Below are 20,540 nucleotides of genomic sequence, written 5' to 3' on the forward strand. Positions count from 1 at the left end.
CTTTACCCTTCCTACCCATTTCAATGTAGCCTCTTCTTGACATTTTGCTGTGAAGAATCCGTCCTGTCAGTCTTCAGGTTGTTTCCTGGGTATTTACACCAAAGTGGGTGTTATCTAGTTGTATCCATGGGACAAGGTGATCTTAGGATCCTCCTACTCTGCCATCTTCCCTGGAAGTCTGAGGTCATGATTTTTAGCTCTTTGATGGGAATTCAGAGAATGGGCAGAGGAGGAAATGAGGAGTGCTTTAGGAATGGCAGGTAAGTCAATTTACACACTGAACTACAGACAATGTGTTGACTACAAAACTAACAGTTCCTTGGATTCAAAGGAGTTTTTCTTATGGTTTTAAGAAGAGAGGCATATTAAAAAAGCTGGGGTTTGGGGCGCCTGGCTGGCGCAGTCGGTTAAGCGTCCGACTTCAGCCAGGTCACGATCTCGTGGTCCGTGAGTTCGAGCCCCACGTCAGGCTCTGGGCTGATGGCTCAGAGCCTGGAGCCTGTTTCCGATTCTGTGTCTTCCTCTTTCTCTGCCCCTCCCCCGTTCATGCTCTGTCTCTCTCTGTCCCAAAAATAAATAAACGTTGAAAAAAAAAAATTAAAAAAAAAAAAAAAAGCTGGGGTTTGTGTTGGCAGAGGATGGAAAAAGGATTTTGTGAAGGAATGTTGGTGACTGTGTGTGCTCTGTAAAATAAATTTTAATAAATGCAAGTAAATAAAGATTTGTACTCTTTCCAAATTATGTCAGGTTCTCATGCCTGGTTTATGAGAAATAGAATATACCAGTACCAGGGAGTAAACTGAGGAACTTCAACCTAAGTGAAGAGTCAGAAGACTCCTCACTGAGATTATGACATCTAAACTCAAATTTAAAGTTGAGTATCCAGAAGAAGGCAGAAATCTCAGGGGAAAGGATCACTTTAAGAGGCCCGAGAAAAAGTCTGCAAAGTACCTTAAATCAAGAAAAATAAATGTAGTCTTCTGAGGAATTCAGATATGTATCAATGAGTTTATTAGAAGGAAACTATGGTTTAGGAAGTGGTCAGGACATGATATACACATTAAGACATGCATTTTAACATAGCGTATGGATTAGATTTGAGGCTGTCCCTAGAAAAGGACCTAGTACTTGGCTTTCTTAAAAAAAAAAAAAAAAAGCTTAGAACTACATGGAATTTTTCAACCTTGCATACTGTATAAGGACTAGATAAAAAGATATTGTTTGTGGATAGTAAGACTCAATATTGTTCAAATATCAATTCTTCTCAACTTAATCTATAGATTAAATGCAATCTCAATCAAGATCCCAGAAAGATATTTTGTAGATATAGACAAACTGATTCCAAAGTTCATATATAAAGGCAAAGACGTGGAGTAGCTAACACAATAATAAAGAAGCAGAAAAAAATCATAGAACTCACACTTCTCTATTTCAAGATTACCATACACTACCATAATCAAGACATTATCGTATTAGCTAAAGAATAGACACATAAATCAATAGAATAGAATAGAGAGACAAAAAATAGACTTAAAAACACAGTGAACTGATTTTCAACAAAGGTGCAAGGGCAATTCAATGGAGAAAGCACAGCCTTTTCAACAAATAGTGTTGCAACATTTAGACATCCATATGCAAAATGGTGAACACAGACACAGACCTTTCACCTTTCACAAAGTTAACTCAAAATAGATCATAGATCTAAATGTAAATGCAAAATTATAACTTCATGAAGAAAATGAGAGGAAATCTATGTGACCTTGTGTTTGGTGATGAGTTTTGAGACACAACATTAAGTGCATGATCCATGAAAAAAAATTGATAAATTAGACTTTAATAAAATAAAAATTCTTGGCATCAAAGCATATAAACAACAAAGTGAAATGGCAACCCATGGTTAAAATGGTAAGTTTTATGTTATGTGTATTCTACCACAATTAAAAATAATTTTAAATTTAAAAACTTCTATGAAAGACATTGCTCTAAGAATAAAAAGACAAGCCATAGACTCAGAGAAAATATTTGCAAAACATATATCTGATAAAGGACTTGCATCCAAAATCTACAGAGGATTCTTAAAACTCAACAATAAGAAAATCAACAACCTAATTTTTAAAAGAGCAAAAGAAAAAAAAAGAGCAAAAGAAATGGATAGGCACCTCACCAAAGAATATATACAGATGGCAAATAAGCATATGAATAGATTCTCAATAGCATGTCACTAAGATGATGCAAATCAAAACAATGAGATGGCATTACATATTTTTATAAAGGCTAAAATTCAAAATACTTGAAATACCAATGACTGGCAAAGATGTGGAGCAACAGGAATTCTTATTCATTGCTTGTGGGAACACAAAACCCAATAGCCACTTTGGAAGACAGTTTGGAGGGTTCTTACAAAACTTACCAGAATCGTATCACATTGTCCTGCAATCCCTACCCTAGGATATTAACCCAACTGACTTGGAAACTAAGTCTTCACGGAAACTACAAAAACTCCAAACTAATTTGCAGACAGAAACCCCGCCTGGGCCATTAGTAGAAGGAATTATCCTCCACAATACAGAACCAAAGCCTTTATCTTGCACACAGATAAGACCCAAATTCACAGTATCCATAAGGCACAGAGACCTTGAATAAGAAACTAGCATATAGGTCCCAAACTGGTTGACCCAACCGGGCCCTGCTAACAATGAAACGGCAACATGTAAAATCCAAGAAATGTCCAGGCCTTTTAGAGATGAAACTCCCAATGGAGACAAGCTTAGGAAAAGCCATAAATGGAGAACTCATACTTTATACTAAGGAAATAAAGATCAAACAGACAAGAAAGAGATTTTTAAAATGTGTTTAAAATATTCATAGAGATCAAGGAAGCAAGAGAATCCATGAAGAACAAAGATCATTTTATGAGGAAAAAAAAAAAACCACAGATGTATTTGAAAAGGAACCAAATGGAGATTCTGGAAATAAAAATGGTCAATGAAATTTTAAAAACTTTAATAGATAAGTTAAAGAGCAGGCCTACTAAGAGACCAAACCAAATCAGTTGAGAACTGAAAATGTCTGCTCTATTACTCCAGCAAAAAAGATGACTGCTTGAATAGGGCAGTGGCAGTGAGAGTAGAAATAAGTGGAGAAATTTAAGAAGAACTTTGAAAGTAGAATCAACAAGATTTGGTAATGAAGACTCCAGCCTCCCAATATATTCCTTCCTGACTTAGAAGAGAAGCATTGTGGCTGTGGTTTGAGCTGATGTGGTAGCTTCTTCTTAATGCCTGGCCTGTGGTAAGCACTCACTGGTGCTGTTGTTCATTGTGTTGTTGTTTTCATTTTATGATTATCACCATTAAAGTTGATAGGAATAGCTGAAAGGTAAAGAAGGAGGTGTTGAACCTCCTACTAAGGAACATGTTATTGCTTTCCCACTGTCCAAATATTTTATAGGAAAGCTTGGTGTTAGAGCTGCTCTGCTTCAATCACATTGCAAAAAAAAAAAAAAAAAAAAATGAGTGGAATATGAAATAAACCAGGTAGCTCAAAAACATATATCATTGTATGTAACCATGCACAACATGATTAAGAAAGCAACCCAAATCAGCACTGGAAAGACGGAATTATTAAGTCAGTGAAATTGGCACAGCAGTGACAAAGAGCAATGACACACTATTATCACTTCACCATGCTGACACAATTTTAAAATTTAAAAAGCACATCGGAAAAAATTGTAACAAAATTAAAAAAGATGCAGTTTCAAAGATTTCTTTTAAAAATATGCAGAGAGGCACCCGGGTGGCTCAGTCAGTTAGGTGTTTGACTCTTGATTTTGGTTCATGTCAAGACCCCACGGTGGTGGGATCAAGCCCCAAGAGGGGCTCCACACTGAGTATGGAGTCTGCTTGGGATTCTCTCTCTTTCCCTCTGCCCCTCTTGTCTGGCGCTTACTCTTTCTCTCTCTTGGTCTCTAAAATACATTTTTTTAATTAAAAAATTTTAAATATGCAGATGTGGGTTTTCTGGAAAAATTTCTCATCAAAGTAAGAAATAACTTTCATGGGAATATGCAATCCTCAACAATGTGCAGTAAAAATAAGCACACTCTTACATTGCTGGAGGAATAATAATACATATAGCTTTAAAACCCTGTCAGCATGTTTTAAGAGGCCTAAGAACATTTATGCTTTTTAGTGTAATAATTAAAATCCCAAGAATTTACTCTAAGAAAACTGTAGAAATAGAGAAATACATGCATTGCAATGTTGTTTATAATAGCAAAAACACTGGACACAATCTAAGTAGTCAATCAAAAAGGAGGGGTTGTAATACATGGCATGGTTATTTTAGATTATTACATGGCCATAAAAATCTATTAATAAGCAATTTTTAATAACTAATATGCTGATTATTCTCCATTTGCTCCCCATTCTGCCAGATCCATTCTCTCCCATTCTCTTCCTTGATCTGTCCTCTGAGAAAATGACTAGTACAAACTCCATCATATAGATTCTTTGTCACTTCCGTTTCCACGGAGCTCCAGAAAAACATAATGTCTTTCCTTCACCCTTGGAACCCAATAGCTTCCTGTTGCTGCTAGCCTCTGATGCCCACCATCCCTTGTCCTTAATCCTAACCACACTTCTCTATAGAGCCCCTTCATGAAAGTCTCTTCATTAAAACCTGAGTAAGTTTCCTATCCAGAGATGAGATATATGTGAACTCTTACATCATAAAACTGCATAGTCTGTATGATCTAATGTGAAAATACATAGAAACACTTGTAAAGAAACACACAAACGTGGAGACAAGCTTCTTCTGAGAAGTATGAATAAGACACATTTCTTTCATTTGTTTTCTACTCCCCAATTTTTTTACAATAAATAATGTGTAATTTATTAAATGCAATTATTATTAAATTACATATAATTCATTTATGATAGAGTAACAACTCTAAAAATTAGATGAACATATTTTAAATATACCTCTTCTTTTTAAAAGTGAATGAAGTTGGCTTTTTTTGACCTTCAATAGATTTTCAAGAGGTCACTGTTCTTTTATAGAAGGATTCCAAGTCCTGTTGTCCATATCAAAATAAACATTTTTGCCAGAAATTGTTCATACTTTTCACTTTTGACTGAGGCCTTTTTATTCTTACAAGGGTAAGATGTGGCATCTAATTTTGTCTCTGCTTCTTTGGGGAGAGGAACTTTAGTATATTGCTACTAAAGACATTTTCATCACATCTAACCCGGCAAGCTTCCTGTATTCTTCACTTTCTTGGTGTTTAGAGAGCTCAATTAATGTACTTCTGCTAACTTTGTTGTTGCTGTTGCTGTTGTTACTCACTTCCTTGCTAGGAAGATGGGGTGAAGTTTCTGACTGGAAGCATAAGAAGAATAACTAGATATCCTCTATCCTCCTGTGTCTCTCAAAGCCAGTCCCCTGCAGAGACCATGCATCTTCCTTCACTCTTTCATGCTGGAAGTGGTACAGCAGTCAGCTCCGGTGAGTGTGGTGAAATGAGATCTACCCCAAGTCCAGTGCTTTCTGTAAATGCATGAGGTTGCCCAAATCCTTGGATCCTGGTGGCAGGCCCATTTGGCTAATGGACCTAGAGCCACAATCTGCACCCTGACCTCTAGCAGTGACAAAGGCGATATCTTGCCTGACATATATACTCATTTGTTTCATTCCTCCAATCATTTAGTAATTATGTGGGAAAGAGAGACGTTATTTGTTGGTGGCCTCCTCAGAAACTGCAAGACATACTTTTGTTTTACGATTATAAGTATATACATACCACTTTGACTTGACAATAAAGCCTTCTGGTTGGTTTGAGTTTTGCTATATGTTGTTGTAACTTGGATGCCAAAGGGCTTCACACCATTCTTAATTTTTTTTTTTAATATTTATTTCTGAGGGAGAGAGAGAGAGAGAGAGCAAGTAGGGGAGGGGCAGAGAGAGAGGGAGACACAGAATCCAAAGCAGGCCCCAGGCTCTGAGCTGTCAGCACAGAGCCCAGCTCAGGCTCGAACCCACAAACCGTGAGAATATGACCTGAGCTAAAGGCGGACGCTTAACTGACTGCGCCACACAGGGGCCCCGGGCCTCACACCATTCTTAAACAGTCCATTCTTAAACAGTCCATTCTTAAATGAGTAAACAGTAATTTCTTAGAGAATCCAGAAGGTCAAACAGCAGAAACTAAAAATAAAAATAAAAACTAGAGTTTAGATCCTTTGGGGAGCTGGTAACTCCCATACATCAAGAGTAGGAATGCAGGGGCACCTGGGTGGCTCAGTCGGTTAAGTGTCTGACTTCGGCTCAGGTCATGATCTCACAGTTCGTGGGTTTAAGCCCTGCGTCTGGCTCTGTGCTGACAGCTCAGAGCCTGGAGCCTGTTTCGGATTCTGTGTCTCCCTCTCGCTCTGCCCCTCCCCTGTTCACGCTCTGTCGCTGTCTCAAGAATAAATAAACATTAAAAAAAAATTTTTTTTTCTTAAAATTTTTTTTTAACATTTATTTATTTTTGGGACAGAGAGACACAGAGCATGAACGGGGGAGGGGCAGAGAGAGAGGGAGACACAGAATCGGAAGCAGGCTCCAAGCCATCAGCCCAGGGCCCGACGCGGGGCTCGAACTCACGAACCGCGACATCGTGACCTGAGCTGAAGTCAGATGCTTAACCGACTGAGCCACCCAGGGGCCCCAAAAAAATAAAACAAAAAAAAAAAGAGTAGGAATGCAGTTACTCAGCTGTATGCAGATGTTCCCTTTCCTCTTATCCTTTTAGCCCTGGAATCCCAAAAATGTTGGCAAAATAAGTATTCTATATTATTCTTTTTAAAACTTTATTTTCTGACACAACTCAATAATACAACACATAGGAGTTAGGTAATCAGGCCACCCTAAAAAAACAACAGATATTTCTTCTAAATATCAAGATAGCAAATCAGAGGCATTATTGCCTTTTTAGTTCCCCATATCTTAAGCATTAGTCATTCAAATAATGTCAAAATCTTTTATAAGTATTTCTATTAATTCCACTTGAATAGATCTTCATTTAATGAGCCACTGTGCACCCTTATTTTCGTCTTAAATAAAATAATTTTAATGAAATAATTTTGTGTCAATTTAGATTTTATTGTTGCTATTATTAATACTATGTTTTAATGTTATATTCATTATGTGATCTGTTAATAAAAATCTGCTAAAGGCAATCCATTTGTTTCAGAGTTCATGAAAAACTGGTATATTCTGGTCACAATTTGGCAGCAAGAGATCATTTAGCAAGGACATACTTTACACCATATGATGAAGCATGATCATTCTGCTTGAGTGGAATGGATGAAAGATTGTTCATTAATCCTACAAAAATGTATTAAGTACTTACCATGTGTCAAGTACTGTGCTCCTTACTGGGGACACATTGTCTCTGCTTTAATGGACCCTAAAAGAAAAATTATACAAATGATGTACATTAATAGATGATCACACAAATAATTATATAATGATAGATTATGAAGCATACAATAAATAAAAATTTATATTGTGACCAGGATTGTCAGGAAAATGTAAGGAAATTTGATAGATAGGTTAAATAAACTCTTTGCCCTACAGTTAATAAAAGTTTTTAGCCTCTAAAATGTACTTCTTGGGGCGCCTGGGTGGCGCAGTCGGTTAAGCGTCCGACTTCAGCCAGGTCACGATCTCGCAGTCCGTGAGTTCGAGCCCCGCGTCAGGCTCTGGGCTGATGGCTCAGAGCCTGGAGCCTGTTTCCAATTCTGTGTCTCCCTCTCTCTTTGCCCCTCCCCCGTTCATGCTCTGTCTCTCTCTGTCCCAAAAATAAATAAACGTTGAAAAAAAAATAAAAATAAAAAAAATAAATAAATAAATAAATAAATAAAATGTACTTCTTGCCTCTAAATTGAATCAATATAGGAACTTGGAATTTTTATAATCAACTCTTTAAAATTCTTTAAAATTCATCCAAAGACAATTATATGAGAAAAACAGTTTTGTCAATGTTATAGACATTATGATCCAGATATCAGGACACCAGACCTGCATAGATGACCCTTCCTAAACTCCAATGGGAGCCTTAGGAAAGTAACTTTGCCTCTGTGGACCCCAGTTGCTTGTCTTGCAAAATGAAGTATTGGCCAGGTTATCCTGAGAACCAAACCAATCTAAATTCTCTGATCTATAATTTAAGAGAAATATTCTCTACGACTACGGAATAAGTTTGTGCCTGTCATATAGAAATTACCTGTCATAAATAAGCTATAAGAATTTGATGTTAAGTGAAAACACAGAATTGGATCCCTTTAGTACTTTATTAATATATTACTGTGTAGACATACTACATAAGGTAAAAATAACAATTGCTTCCTGTTGTGAATATAGCATCTGATTTTCCCAGTATATAGTTTCCCACAGGTGCATCTGTTCTCTAATGGAAGTTGGGGTGACACATACTAAATAATGACCAGCTCAATTATATTGATTTATATATAAATAGTAGCCACCCCAGATTTTTCTCTTCCCCCAGAATAATGTAATAACCTGCTATACATACTTGTGGAAACACTCCATTTCCTCAAAATACAAAGAACATTTGTAACTACCTATTTAATGTCTTTCTTCTCCACTAGACACGGTATCTTATTCACTGCTGCATTAACTTTTGACGCATTAACCACCAACCAAACCTAGAGTCTTAAAACAACAAATCTATTTCTTCTTCACCATTTTGTGTTGACTACAGCTTGACCCAACTGGACCCAGCTGGGCTTAGCTAAGCATAACTGTAGGCTGCGTAAATTTGTATCTGCTCCACATATTGCTCATTCTGGAACCAAGGCTGAAGAAACACTGACATCATGCAGTATAGTTTAATGGAAAATGACAATAACACAAGAAGAGAGGTGCCTGGGTGGCTCAGTTGGTTAAGCGTCTGACTGAAGCTCAAGTCATGATCTACTGTCCTGTGAGTTCAAGCCCCCTGTCAGGCTGTATGCTAACAGTTCAGAGCCTGGAGCCTGCTTGGGACTCCATGTCTCCCTCTCTCTCTCTGACCCTCCCCTGCTCATGCTCTGTCTCTCTCAAAATTAATTAATTAATTAATTAAACATTAAAAATGTTTTAAAAAGCAATAAAGCAAGAGGAAATAAATGGATGGTGGATTCCTAAGCCTTATTTAAGAATGGTCACACAGTTGGTCCCGCCCTCATTTCACTGGTCAAAGCAATCACAGGGACAAGTGCAAAATCAATAGAATGGTGAAGTATACTCTCCTCCATGACAGGGAAAGGAAGATGAATTAGTGAACAGTAATGAAGTCTGTAACAGCTGCCCTACACTTACCACTTAATATAGTCCATGGCACATAGTGGATGTTTAACCTTTTTGAGGAATTCATAAAATTGTATAATATGTCATCCATCTTCCCAAATAAGTCCATATTCTCTTGTCTTTCTCTGTAATACAAACGTATTTTCCCTCCATGTGAGAAACTTTAATACTTTAATTTTTCCCAGATTCAGTATGGCCCAGGAAACAGTTTGTCATCATATCCCTAGTTCCAAGTTCACTGGCTTTCATATAGTCAATGTTCAACAAGTATTTTTTTTACATGAACAAAAAAAAATAATAATAATAATAAAGGAATGAATGAGTCCGTAAGCCAAATGCTAGATGTGGGGGGTTTTTTGTTGTTGTTTTTGAGGAGATTTTTTTGTTGTTCATTTACACATAATAAAGCTAAATCTGACTTCTAGTAAGTGTTAAATCCTAAGGTGTTCTAGCATTACTTTCCATATAAATTAAGAGAGTACTCCTTTTTGTGAACTCTATTTAAGTGTTATGGTATGCTACTTAGAATTACTTTTGAAAGTTAAATATAATCCTACTGAGATTATATGGGCACATGGAAATGGTCTTAAAGACCAATGAATTTCAACCCTCATACTTTAAGGATGATTATCGTTATCTTTAATTTATTATTCACTATCTCATGAAGGTATTTTGTTTGGATGTATTTGTCATTACTTTTCATTAAAAATGCTTTTCATGTATCTATTATTCCCAAACCTCTGATATACATGATATATAAGAAACAGTTTCTTTTATTCGGGTTTTTCTATCTGCTTGAGTAGATATGCTATGTTTCAAGACAGCTACAGTAATATTTGTGAGTACCAAATAAGTAAAACATACCCACAGGAATTTAGATAAAAGAGATAAGGTCCTACAAGAATGATTAAGAAAATCTCATGGAAGAAATACAATTTAATTGAACCTAAGAAAATGAGTAGGATCTCCATAAGTGAATTAGAGAGGGAGGATATTTTCAGGAGAAAGAATATAATAAATAAAAAAGCAAAAGGTATAATTCAGCAACATCAAGAAAGTCAGAGTTAAAGCTGTGTAGGGAGATAACTAAAGATAAGGCTGGAAAAATAAGTAGAGAACAGATTGTGAATGAAGACATAAAATGGTGAACTAAGGATTATCAATTTCATTTTGTAAGCATTGTAGAGCCAATGAAGTTTTTTCACGAGGGAATGTACCACAATGAGTGTATTTTTAGGATTATTAATTTGGCAATAATATAGACAATGGATTCGGTGAAGAGTATCACAGAGGCAATTTAGGAGAATGTTTCCATCACTGAGGTATGAAGTAATCACACATAAATGAAGGTGGATGGCTGTAATGTAAGAAAGGACTACGGAGTGAGTACAAAGTCAGATGTACTGGGACTGAAACAAAGAGCTGTATGGCATAGTTTCATTGATGGCCTTGGAATTCAGATCAGAGAACACTGGGGCCAAAGTACTGAAAGAACATCAAGTTGGGCTTAGATCTAGAATCTGAAAATGGAAACAAGGTCAAGAGCAAGGGTTAGTTACTTCTGAGATAAGCATAATTCCTAAAATATGAACAAATCCAAGAGACATACCTTAGGGGCAGACTATGAGTATTATTAGCCAAAGTCCAAACTGAATAGGGCAACTGGATTGTGGATTTCAGACAAGAGAGGCTATACATTCATTTAAAAAAAAAAAAAACAGTTAGGGGCGCCTGGGTGGCGCAGTCGGTTAAGCGTCCGACTTCAGCCAGGTCACGATCTCGCGGTCCGTGAGTTCGAGCCCCGCGTCGGGCTCTGGGCTGATGGCTCAGAGCCTGGAGCCTGTTTCCGATTCTGTGTCTCCCTCTCTCTCTGCCCCTCCCCCGTTCATGCTCTGTCTCTCTCTGTCCCAAAAATAAATAAACGTTAAAAAAAAAAACAGTTAATATTGGACAGAATTTATCAAGTGAATAAACTAATATTGACTCTTCTAGCCCAAAGCTAAATTTTCCCCCCACTGGAGAGTATGAAAAATTCAAAATAGTGTTTGTAGAAGTAATGGAATGGTAACATTTGATGTTGCCATGCAGCACAGCCTGAATATAGACAGTCCATGCACCTGAGCACTAGGATTCAAAGCAGAAGGGACAAGATGATGGTAATTCATTTCAGGGAGATGAAATTTACATGGTTCATGTTGAAACTTAACTTATGAATTCTTATCAAGTAAAGAATAATTATATGGTCTTTGACAGCCAGCCATGTATTCTTAATCAAAGAAAGGCGTGTTCCATATTGTTAATGTTATTCAGATTATGCAATCTTGAATTTTCCCATTATTACACTAGCAATTTTTTCTGTAGTAAGATTTCTAACATGAAGTAACAAACATGCCAATAAGCCTATATACACAGAGAAACAGAGGGAAGAGTGTTGGAGTGGTATAGCAGAAAGGGCGGAGGGGGGGGAAGCAGAGAAATAGAAAAAAAAGAAGAGGAGGGGTTGGGGGAGGAAGAAGAGGGAGAAAAAGAGGAGAAGGAGAAGATGAAGAAGAAGAGGAAGATGAAGGAGAAAAAGAGAGATGGGGAGAAAGAACTTTTGTATTAGGTTAAGCTGAAATCATTAATCAAGATATAATAAAAGCACAATTTACAAAGACAATATATCTAAGATATAGTTCCTTCCCAAAATATTTTTAAAAATATTTTCATTGCTTATGGATTATGATTTCACCACGTAATATTATCAAGTGATGAACTTTTTCATCTACAAGTTTGTTCATTTGTTGTATGATTCATAGCCCCAATACACAGAAGCCTGACTGCTATGTCACTGAGGGGAGACTTGAGATGCAGCCCTGTGCCTTTGTTCCTTGAAAACTTGTCAGCAGATACTGAAAAAAATCATATATGTTCTACTTGCCTCTAGGTACCAGGATACCAAAAATAAGATTTCTTCTTGTTTGTAAACTAAAAGTTTTTCAGTGTAGAATATGTAATGACACAAGAGTTCAGTGGCAAGAGAAACCATTTATTATTAATGATCGCAGAACTACCAAAACAATAAAATATAACAAGGGCAGTAGGTTTCAAATATGTGGCCATCTACCAGATGTTTAATGCAGATGAAAGCAACATTGTATATCTGTGGTCACCGTCAATAACACATTTCTCTGAAATAAAACTTTCATTCGCCTCTCATCCTCTACACATACCCAACCTCCAAAACACTTTTTACTTATAATCATTTCTACTATTTGGAGTCCTTCTGTCAAGTTTCTAATTCTATAAATCTCTTCCACCTTGATCTCTCTTTTGGTTTTGCTTTTTCCAAATGTGGGTAAGAGAGGTTGTGTGTAAGAAAGAAAATTACAAAATGCACCAATTTCAAGATTGAATTGTTGCTTTCTTGCCTCTCCACCCCAACCTTAAAGCTCACCAGCAGCATTAATGCTCCACGAATAGGAGACAACAGCAAAAACGTAGCGAATATGAATTGTAATTCAAGGGAGAAAAATCTAATGAACTCTGCCCAATTGAAACTGTCATCTCCTAAAACAGTCATGAGAGTCGGAATCTCCTGTGGAATTTCGTAAAAATAAATATTCTTTGGGAACTACTCCCACAGAGATTCTGATTCAGTATGTCTGGTGAAAGGCCAGAAATGTACATTTTTAACATGCTCTCCAGGTGAAACAGATGGATGGCCCTACACATTGCAATAATTATTCTAGAAATTGCAGGAATAAATACTTCTCATTCCTCATTTGACTAACAAAGAATAATTGATAGTGGAATTGATAGTGATGGAGACACAGGGAACAAAGGTCCAGGTAATTATAAAATTTACGGTACCTGAGAGGACAACACAAAGCCAAAATTAGACTTTGTCCTTTGACTTTAGGATTTCAGATTTCCTGAAAAGTAAGAGAAAGATAGATTGGATCGTGGGAGCTAAAAAACCACACTCCTGTCAGGTTGCTGCCATATATACTAAAATACAATTGATCCCATTCATTCCCATTTTGAGCCCACAACTGCATACTTTTCCAGTTCTTTCACTATTTTTACCATGTACTAATTTACCATCTCTTTCAAACCCAATTCCTTGGTCACCCTTACCTCTAGGTCCATAAGTTTCACTGTCTTCCTTAAATTCCAGCCTCAAAGTCCTTCATTTCACCACGCCTATTGTCAACACCTTCAGATACGTGACATTGTTGCCCACATTATGTGCTTTTACTAAATTCCTAAGCTAAGATGAACCCAGTCCTGGCGTCTAGTTCTCTCCCTCTACTGATCACCACTGAAGAAAAACTACACAGTCATGCACATTGATACTATTACAATATATGATTTTTCCCCTCAACTGGGCTTTTAACCCCACAGCAATCCTTTTATATATCTCTAATCAGTGCTGACTCTATTTCCCCACAATAGCTATACTAAATCTTCATCAGTTTGTTTGAAGGCACTATTAACTTTCCCAATGCAAAAAATAAAATCCATCACACATGAGCTACTTTAACGTTCCATTGCACTATCTGTAAATGCCCATGTCTGCCTCTCTACCAAATACTTACACCTGTATCCATAGCTGTGCTCCTCTTTACCCTATTCCCTCCTATCCCAGAAAAATAAGTGCTTCTAAACAAAGCTAACAAATCTATCCTATCTTCTCCAAAGAGCTGTCATTAATTTTACCTTTTTGATCCTTATCCACTTTCTTCATTGCTCCTTTTTTCTTAATATTTTCATGACTATCCCATATTTTTTAAAATGCTCACCTAATTTGCATTTCTCCCTAAAACAATCCCTCCTCATTCCCTTACCTTTTATTGGAACTCATAAAATGAGGATTTAAGCTATTTTTTTACATCTTCCATTCATTCTTTAACTCTCTACATTCTGCCTTACTACTCCCATTACTGCTCAATCTTTTTACTCAAGCTGACACTGCTAACATCAGCAATGACCTCCTCATTTACAAATCCAGGGAATGCTTCTCATTACCTATCCCATTTAACTCTGGCACTGACATCTTCTGCTTTTGTGCACTCTTCCTTTGGGCTCTGTCATAGCATTCTCCCTGGTTTTCCTTTCATTTGGCTGCCCCTTTCCTAGAGTTGTGGACATGAGCTTTGTAGTCAGACTATTTCCACCATTTACTAACTATGTGACCTCTCTGACCATAGCTCCCTCCCCACATAAAAGGGAGATGATAATAATATATGCTTCTTAAGGTGGCCATGAGAATTAAATGACAAATGTGTTATAAATACTTAACGCGATGTCTGAGGAATAGTAATGTGGTACAGTGATTGGTAGACAATGTGGTGTTGATCCATACGTTGTATAGTTGTTATTGATATTAATACTATTGTTATTGTAACTACTCCTTATGTCAAAATTTTTCCAAATGAACCCTTTTTTATGTTTGTTAAAATAAACATTTCTGGGCTTTACCTGAAACCTAACAAATTGGACTCTTTGGAATAGATCCCAGGAATATGTATTTTAAGAAGGTCCTTGGGTGGCTTTTCTGCTTATTAAAGTTGGATATCCACTGTCTTATTTCCTTCTGTTAGTGGGGACCTTGGTATCAGACAGACCGGAGATCAAGTTTAAGGATAAAAACTTGAGTAAATTACTTCCTTCTTAACTTTAGTTTTCATGACTATAAATGTAGCTTAGTACCAGCAACTACATAGACTTGTTGAGAAGAGAAAACTTGATAGTGTGTATAAATTGTCTAGCACACTACTCTTTATATGACCACTCAACAAATATTTATACTATACCCCATTTTCATCTTCTGTCAAAAGGTGAAAATAGCATGAATGTGATATAAAGGATAAATCCTCTCCCACCCTGTGTACCTACCCCCCAGGATGTATCTGTGTAAGTCTCTAATGATAGAGTTTTAGTTGCCTTATTTACTGGGAAGTCCAGTAAGTGTGACAGTAAATTAGAAGGCAATAGAGCAGAGAAAAAGTGTAAGTATGGCAGTAACTTAGAGCCAATAGACCAGGAAAAATGGAATGAAGTTAGAGTGTCAGGTATTATGAAATAAATTTAAAGTAAACCAGGCGTTTTGGCAGGTAGGTCCCATCCAACAATGAATATTGTTCATGTGTCAAAATCTCCAGCACAATCAGCATTATGTTTGCTAACATAGGAAATCCAAAGAGTTCTAGATTTGACCTCTCCCACAAGGACCTAATTAATATCTAATTGGCTTAGAAGACTAAAACACATGAAAAATAAGATGCAAATGTAAGCCATATTTTTCTATTGAATTAACATATAATCAGCACTTATATATATAAAGTCATACTATTTTCTAGAGGTGATTCAGTTGCTTAACCATATTACAAACAAGTAGTCAAGAATGATAATCTGTATAGATAATATAATATTGATAACATAGATAATATAAGTGGGTTAATATGGAAACAGCCCCTCTCAAGTTTCCATATTAGAATTTCTGTAGTACAACCCTTTTTTAAGTTTATTTATTTATTTTTGAGAGAGAGAGAGAGAAAGTGCAAGTGGAGGAGGGGAAGAGGGAGAGAGGGAGAGAGAGAATCCCAAGCAGGCCCCACACTGCCAGTGCAGAGCCTGACACAGGGCTCAATCCCACAAACCATGAGATCATGACCTGAGCAAAATCAAGAGTTGGATGCTTAACCAGCTGAGCCACCTAGGCACACCTGTAGTACCACACTTTTAAATTCTCTTCCAGTTTAATTGTTCTGGGTTTGGGGGGGAAGTCTTTGTATGACTAAGTATGAAATTAAGTGTATTAATTTCTCCTTTCAGTTGTGAAAGAGAGGAGACATTGCTGAAATAATCATGGACTGCTCCATGGAAAAATCAGGAACTGAGCTGGGACCTGAAATAAGGCTTGGAAAGCTGAAAAAGAAGACAGGACTGCACTCAGGCCAAGGAAACATTAGCAAAGGGAGGGGGTTAAGAATGAATATGGTATGTCCATGGAATAATAAGAAGGCCAGTAGGACTTCAACAGTTCCAAAAAGTCATGTTACATGGAGAGGATGTGAGTGGATATGGAGAGACTCAGAAGCCTGACAAGGAATGTAGATTTGTTTCTAGGAAATAGGGTCACTTTAAAAAATGAAGACGAAACAATGAATAATATTATTCTGTTAGTCATGTCCACTGACTCCACAACTGGCCACTTGCAGTTAACACAGTCAAAGCCAAATGCTAGGCATTGCAGGAAATAAAATTGAATAAGACATAGTACACTGCTCTCAATGCCACTGAAAAATTAGGACATAAGATAATGACAAAAACAATTATAATCACAGCAGAATATAAATGCTACCAGAGAGACACATGATATTACTATGAGAGGAAGTAGGCAGCTTATGAATAGCAGTAATTCATGATATTTGAATGGGACCTTGAAGGATAGGTGTTATGTAGGCAAAGATAAGAATAGAGAATTTCTGGGAGGAAAATAGTATTAGAAGAAGCTGCTCATTTCAACAAGCATCGCCTGCCCACTGTGTTCCAGGTCCTGGATTGATACTGGGGTATAAAGTAGCATCATAACCTCTGCTCTTAATTGCATAACACAGACGAGCAGAGCACTTGTTCTCAGGGACATTTGGGGAGTTCCATTCATGCAAAGCCTTTATATATGAGGAAGTAATGGAATGAAACTGGGAAGACAAATTGAACCAATATATTAATGAAAGTCTTAAATGCCAGGTTATGGTTGCATTGGAAATCTGTTGCTATAGTTTTTACCAGGGGAGGGGAATTATGAGAATTATATTTTGGGCAGTGTAAGCTGGGAGGAATGCATAGAATAGATTTTAAAGGAAGAGATTTTAAAACCAGGAGGCTATTATTACACTAATAAAGTATGGAGTGATAATAGCCTGGGATAGCTGGTGACAGCAGAGTATACCAAGAATATGTTAATGTTCTAGTCATTTGCTAAGAGTTTCCCTGAATAATCTCACAAAATCCCTGTTACAGGTGCTTTTATTACTTCCTAGTGACAGATGAGTAAACTGAGCACAAAGACATTACAGAACATGCCCATGTTCCACAAATTCAAAATGATGAAGCATAGGCCATCTCCAGAAATTGCACTTTTTAACCACTGGCTATGGAGTCAAAAACACATCTAAATTTTGAACTTGCACATCTAAGTAAAAAATAGCTCAATTAACAAATACAAGGAGGTTTTAAATACTTTTTTCACTGAAAAACTTTACCCGCTTAAAAAAAAGTTGTATCGTCCCTCTCCTAAATCAGACTCACTGAAAGCTTTAGTGGTTTTCAAATTCAATAATAGAATTTTAATAGCAGAATATATCTCAGAGAGTATTTACTCCAACCTCACAACTTTACAGAAAAGGGAACTGAGACCAAGATTAAGGAAATTGCCCAAAGTCAAAAAGCTAGCTAGAGATCAAACACACATTAAAACCCATACCATCTATTTCTGGCCTACTATAATACAGTACTCTGATGTTATCATATAGAAAAGAATACAACGCTTCTGTTATGTTTTTCATAGCAAATATATGGATGACCCCAACACCGAGCATAAAGGGAGAGTAGTTTTTAGTATAAATTCCAGAAATATATATATATATATAATTGATTGCATAACTACTCACTCAAAATCACAACAATAAATTGTATTAACAATTAAGCCCATTTTTCATTTTAACAGTTTTAACAGATAAATTTATCTACAACAGTGGATTTTCAGGCAATGATGTCAAGTAGGTCTACTTTCATATCATAATAAATATTTAGTGAGCAAATAAATGAAAACCCATATGCTAATTGTTAACTCTCACAGTGATAAAGAAACACCAGGATTTGTTGGTGTTTTTGGTGTTGTTTTGGGTGGTTTTGGGGGGTGGGGTGGAGAGAAGGTAGAGGGAACCAGAAGGCGTCCAAGTTTGAAATGCATTGCTGTCTTGAGTGTACATCTTTCCAGAAGAACTCTGACTTCCCTTTTTTTTCTTTTTTTGGCTCATTACCAGGTGTTTCCCTTTGCAGCACAGCACCAGAGTCGAGCATGGATAGTAAAAGCATGGCCAGACCAATTTGCTCTCATTTATTTTGAGCCATTGCCAGACTCAGAGAAAAAGAACAAAAGGAAGCATATCCTTTTCATGTCTTTTTAAATTGAATGGTCTTCTATGAAATATCTTCATACTATTAAATACATTAGAGAATGTCCTACGTTGATGTAGGCCCAAAATACCTCAGAGAACTCTGTGAGTTCAAGGTTAATGGAATGTGCCAAGAGGGTTACCATACAAGCAGAGAGACCACACTGGGAGGCTCACAGAGTAATGGTGCAGGTTTCTCTGTCAGGAACAAGACAAGGCTAAATAACAACTGGAAATATTCTGTCAGTTATCTCCCTATGGTCCTCCCTAGCCACAGGTTAGAAAAAGAAAAATAAAAGGAGTACGAAGTAAGAAGAAAGTATAAACCAGGAAGGTTGTAAAGAAAAGCTTGATTCACTTCACATTCATTGGATGAGCAATTGATTAAAGACGAATGCATAAATAACACAGAGTTCATGTCACTGGATAGAGTAAGGAAGAAAGAGATAAAAGAAGCATACGTCTAAGTGGGGTGGAACGAAGGGGGGAAAAGAAGAGAGGAAAGCAAATAAAAATTTAAAAAGCAAAGAAGGAGAAAAGAAAATGAAAAAAAATTAAGCTGACAGGAAGGAACATATGAAATGCAGCTGTGATGCTCATTTGCTCCTCTTTTAAAATGTAAATTACTTCTGATTTTGAAGTCAAGGTCTTGATATTTTCCTGTGGAAATATAGCCATGTACACTTTAAACAGTCTCTTCTACAAAAGAGAGAAAATTAGGAGACAGAATGTAGTTTTACTATAAGGAATTAAGAAACAGTCCAAAAAACCTAAAGGCATTTCGGTATAAGTTGTCTGCAATAGACAACAGCTTTAAAAACCTCCAAATTTCCTAGCCTGATGCGGGCACAAAGAGAGCCTGGGACTTGGTTGCCTGGCAACCGCGCTCTTCACAGGCAGCTGGAGTAAAAGAAACCGCCTGGTGCCAAATGGCCTTTCACCTGCTTCGTTAAAGGGAAATCAAAGTGAAAGCGTCACTTCGCGAGGGCCCAAGCGCCCCTTGAGAAACAGAGGCCAAAGTAACCCTCTTCTAGCTTCACTTTGTTTGGGGAGTCATTTGATGAGGGTTTTCTAATGCCTCAGTAATCAGGGGCGCTTAGTCTCTCCTTGCCCCCTCCTCTGGGTACCACCCTGCATATAACAGGCGGTAAGCTTGGAGCTCTGATGGTGTATACAAGGCAAAGCAATCGTTTTAAACGTTTTGCTCCAAACTGATAAACTCCGAAAATTAGGAAAAAGGCTTGTAACTCCTTTAGTGATGACCTTTCAAGAACATCTCCCCAGTTCTTCATTAGATTTGCTTCCTGATAATACTAAGACTAACAAAGTTTATTCGTGATGAAAAGAGACTAGAAATAGCTACACAAATATTCTGGTTTTACTTACACACCTGGTGACTGAATTTATTTTAGGAACTTACTTGGCTGGCTATTTTCGTGGAAATGTGAAAAGTGCCTGGAGGTGATTTCGTATAAAGAGTACAGTGTTCTTTCCAAGAGAATCATACAGCCCATTCCTAAAATATACTCTACTATACACCGTTGTCTGTGGAAATTTTAGAATTTGGTAGAAAATACAGTTTTGTGATGGAATCTTAATGAGTAACTCCCATTTAGTCCCTCTCTCTTACAATCAAACAGGAAAATGTGAGTGGAAACTGGGCAACTAGCTGTGTAGCAGTCAGACACAAAGCGCTGAAAGAAGCAGTGGATTCTGCACCCGCTCCTGTCACTCAGCACCACGCTGGCTTTCTAATTTGAGTAGCATAGACATAACTAATGTACGTAGTTTGCATTTGGATTTTTTCTTGAGGTAACTTTTTTTTTGAAGTGGGGGAAGAGAACAAGAAGGAGGGAGGGAGAGAATCTTCAGCAGGCTCCCCGCCTAGCATGGACCCCCACGCAGGACTCTAGCTCACAAACCATGAGATCACAACCTGAGCCGAAACCAGTAGTCCAACACTCAACCGATTGAGCCATCCAGGCACCCCCAGGTAACTTCTGAATATAAAACATAAAA

General features: G+C 37.2%; 1 long non-coding RNA gene across 3 annotated transcripts in view; it reads right to left on the minus strand.

The window, feature by feature from the left end:
- The window catches only part of LOC147581096 (uncharacterized), a 206,395-nt gene that overhangs the window by 145,304 nt on the left and 40,551 nt on the right, over positions 1-20,540 (minus strand). For 2 of the 3 annotated variants that reach the window (XR_015251406.1, XR_015251407.1), the window contains exons 2-5: positions 13,207-13,268; positions 10,964-11,044; positions 9,367-9,479; positions 7,394-7,450 (exon numbers count right to left, since the gene is read on the minus strand). This is a non-coding gene — a long non-coding RNA (uncharacterized LOC147581096). The remainder of the gene's footprint in view (positions 1-7,393; positions 7,451-9,366; positions 9,480-10,963; positions 11,045-13,206; positions 13,269-20,540) is intronic. The other variant, XR_015251408.1, reaches the window with a different exon arrangement.

The sequence above is a fragment of the Puma concolor genome, chromosome B2 (assembly GCF_028749965.1).
Source record: "Puma concolor isolate L17-30 chromosome B2, mPumCon1.1.hap2, whole genome shotgun sequence".
NCBI classification, from domain to species: domain Eukaryota; kingdom Metazoa; phylum Chordata; class Mammalia; order Carnivora; family Felidae; genus Puma; species Puma concolor.